This window comes from Rousettus aegyptiacus, unplaced genomic scaffold, assembly GCF_014176215.1.
Source record: "Rousettus aegyptiacus isolate mRouAeg1 unplaced genomic scaffold, mRouAeg1.p scaffold_m13_p_6, whole genome shotgun sequence".
Classification (NCBI taxonomy): domain Eukaryota; kingdom Metazoa; phylum Chordata; class Mammalia; order Chiroptera; family Pteropodidae; genus Rousettus; species Rousettus aegyptiacus.
The window spans coordinates 58,849,622-58,853,638 of NW_023416309.1; the positions used below are offsets into that span (position 1 = coordinate 58,849,622).

At 50.7% G+C, this 4,017-nt stretch overlaps 1 pseudogene; it reads left to right on the forward strand.

Moving 5' to 3' along the window:
• Positions 1 to 1,960: 1,960 nt before the first annotated feature.
• Positions 1,961 to 2,076, forward strand: LOC118604148 (annotated as a pseudogene).
• Positions 2,077 to 4,017: the final 1,941 nt, after the last annotated feature.

A 4,017-nucleotide genomic window follows, 5' to 3' on the forward strand; every position in this document is an offset into this window, starting at 1 on the left:
CATCCATGGGAGAAGGAAGAAAATCAAATCAGGATCCTTGTGGCCGAACTTCTCCCCAAACCCGGTTAAAAGTGGTTTCCGGTTGTGCAAACAGCAGCGAGCTGGTAACTAGTCCCTTGCCTGTGGCTCTTCCTCCCCACCCGGTCAGGGGACACCAGGGTCAGCGGCCATCGCCGCACTCCTGGCGAACAGAACGCTCCACTAGGTCTATCAGCAGCAAGTGAAATTGTATTCTTAGCTAACAGCACGCGGTAGTCAGTGAGATTTTCCGCTCTCCCTTTTTTTTTTTTTTTTTTGACATCCTTCGCCGTTGGCTGTTACATTCGGAGCTGGAAGCGGCTTCCTCGGGGACCTCCTCCTGCCCTTAACCCCGCACGCACCCCACCCGGCTTGGCTCCTGGTTCCCGTGTGCGCCCGCGGAGTGAGGCTGTCCCCCCGAGGGTGTCTGCCGGCCGCCGCAGGGGCCCCGAGGGCCCGCCTGTCCCCGCGCTCTGCACCCAGGCGCCCGCCTCTGCGCTCACCAGCACCCGGAGTCCGAGACCATCGCCCCGTCGGGCGGCTCGCGACTGCAGCGGCGCCGTCGCCGTGAGACGCCTGCTTTGGGGGGACGTTCTTCGTTTCCGCGAATCCCAGAGGCGTCGCCTCGGCCTCCTCCCCCTGCCGGCGCGCGCTCCGCCCCGCGCGTCCGTGTTCCGCGGCGCGGCAGGTGTTTACCTGTCACCTGGCTCTTTGTTGCGTGTGGCATTTCATCCTCCACGACCCCGGTTTGTTTGTGTTTCAGAAAACACCTTGGGGAGATTCAAAACAGCCCGAGGTCACAACTCCAACACGCAGTCCACAGATCTTTAACTGTCGAGGAAATGGACCACGCTCCGGAACGATTTTAATATTCCTGTGTTTTTACAGAAAACAGCAATCACCATATTGAGTCTTTCCAACCAGAACATACTATATCTTTGATTTGTCCAAACCTTATTTTTATCTTTCTCGGCAAGATTGTGCAATTTTCTTCTTTTGAGTCTATGTTATTCTTCCTGATACTCTTTCAGGTATTTTATTCTAGGTTATTTCTGTAAGGAAGAAATTCTCTTCCCACTAATTGCGCTGATTATGGCTGATATATAAGACTGCTATTGATTCTTATATATTTATTGAGGATCAACACACTTATTTTATATTTCCTTGGTTGAATAAGATAAAAGATAAAATAGATTTTTAAGATGAAGATAAAGATGAAATATGTCTCTATGTTGAAATAAATATTTGTTTCTTTAAGAATGATTTTAATGACCGATTTTCAAATCAAAAGATCTTTTTTACTTTATGGTTTATGCTCATAACCATCACATAAATCACAGCTGATTTAATCAGTAGAATTTAATCAGGAGAAATATGCAAAGATTTGATCCACTGGTCTGAAATATCTTTGAAAATGACATAATTCTTTGTAATAACACATTGCTCTTTGAGCAAGAGCTTGTAAATGGCCCCTTTGGAGATGTTCTGAGAAATTGTATCTGTTTATAATCTGGTATAGGAATGTGAACAGAAGTTTGCATATTAGAAAAAGAAATTCTTTGGAAAACTCACTCTGCATAGCTTTGATGATAAAAATTCTGTGAATAAAATAATGAAAACGCATTTTGCAGCATCTGAGCAACCACCGTCTGCTTAAGTAGAAAAGGCCCCAAAAAGATGTGCATACCCTTCTCTCCTGTACCCGTGGTGGGCCTGACCATCTGCCTGCCCTGAGAACACTCTGGGGGGCATGGAAAGGGCCTCCCCCGAAGGCTAGTCATCTTGGAAGTCTGGGTGGCCTGAGAAGGGCCTGCTCTGGAGTAGAAGGAAGAAACAAGATTAAGGTGCTTCCACGAACTAGGTTCCATAGTGCAGCAGTGAGCACGTCTGCTTTACACGCAGGAGGTCTTGGGTTCGTGTCCCAGTGGAGCCACGGTCCATGGTCTGCGGCCACGCCACCCTGAACAAGCCCGGTGTCTGAGCTCGGAAGCTAAGCAGGGTCGGGCCTGGTTAGTGCTTGGATGGGAGACCACCTAGGAAGCCCAGGTGCTGTAGGCATAAATAATAATAATAATATTAAGGTGCCTCCAAGAGTGAAGAGGACAAGATGGGAGAGGAGACAGGCAGCAGTGGACCCCAACTTTGTACAGATTCAGCGTGAGTAAACAGGAACACCCCAACTCAGCCCAGGCCCCGCCATGTGTTTGGGGCGCAGCCACGGTGGCCGACGTGGGCTCATGGACAGCACCTAGAATAGCAGTCATGGGTCAACTGCCTTCCAGGGTGGATCTTGACTCCGAAGCAACTTGAAATGTCTCTGCTGGAACCCGCGCCTCCCCTTTGGTTGAAGCCACGGTCACCGAACCTCGAACCGCAGCCCCTCCCCAACCGCCAACACCCACATGGCCACTAGCGAGTCCGTCTCCACCATTACAAGATGAAAAATCTGGACTAGATGAGCATCCATGGCTCGTGTCAGCCTGAAGTTCTAGAAGCTTCTGAAATTCGTAAGGGAAGTTCTCGTGCTCAGGTCCATCCACTGGACGATAACCTACTGAGCGCAGACACCCCCGAGGCGGATGCCAGCAGGTCAGGCAGAGGCCACAGAAGCGGGCGCACCTGACAGTGGGCAGGAGGAGTCCTCCCGGGGGGTGAGACGTTCGAGGAGTCCTCCCGGGGGGTGAGACGTCCTGAGATGGGTGCTGCTGATGACCGCACAGCTACCTAAACGCGCACACACGAGTGGACAAATTAAAATGGTGAATTTTATGGCATGGCAATTACACCTCACAAAAGACATTAAAAAAATAAAAAACAGGTCAACTAATGTCTGTGGTGCTCGCGGAAGGGTGCTCGAGAGTGACGGTACGGGGAGTGGGTGCGACACCGAAGGGTGTCCACGGGGACGGGCAGGGGCGGCACCAGCCCGAGGGGCGCCAACGGGTCCCCTGACTCGGCACAGAATTGGCATCACTCAAATGTTTCCTCCCCCACCCCCCGCCGCCCCGCAGGCCACACTCTCTTCCTGTATGTCAAGGCCAACGGGGACACTGGCCACTAAAGTAACAGCTGACTTCTGTCTGTGACGCAGGCCCCTCGCCAGGCGGGCAGCCGTGCGAGACACCGTCCACGTGGCGAGCGAAGTCTGCCCTCTGCTTCCTTCTCACGTCCCCGAGGACGCCGCCAGGAAGGTAAGTCTCGAGGGCGAGGGTACTTAAGGACCCTGAAACGGCTACTCATTACGATGTTTGCAATTGTCACAAATTTTGATTTTCAGAATAACCCGTCATGGCTGTGTTGACCAGAGGGAAATTGTATTCCCAAACGTGCCCATGTCGAATTTGCCATTATCTTCCAGGAAAAAAAAAAATAATCAAATGAAAAGGCTTTCTAAAAAGAGATAAAGTTTACTCATTGGAAATTAGAAATGAATATTTATTGTCAGATCTCTGTCTAGATTAAAACCTTTGATTTAACCGCAGTCGAAAGTGTAAATTATTCACATGTTTACATTTCAATGACTCCTGTTCGCTAATGATTCCATTTTCTAGAGTGTATCAGTGGTAAGATAATGAAATGCCTCATCAGCTTGGAGTATGAGGCAAACAGCTAACTTCAACTTTTTCAACAACGAATAAACAATAGAGTGGTCTCCAACGATGTATTTCCTCAACTCAACGCAGTATCAGCCAACTTCCCCAAACAAAGCAATAACGAAAGGGCCGCCAACAGCAGCACGAACGCGGCCCAGCCTCCCGTCAGGGCGGGATGGGCCCGCGATGACAAACAGGCCCCTCACACGCATCCTGACTTCTGGCAAGATTCGTCTTTGCCAGAAGGGAGGAGAAGTTGAGAGAGAGAGAGAGAGAGAGAGAACACAGCATGCTCCACGTCCAGCCAGCAAAGGCGAGCTCTGGCCGTGCGAACGGCCCGTAAGCGTCCTCTCCGGCCCTCGCTCTCGGGCTGCTCCCTAACGCTGGGGAATTTCGTCCTTAGTTA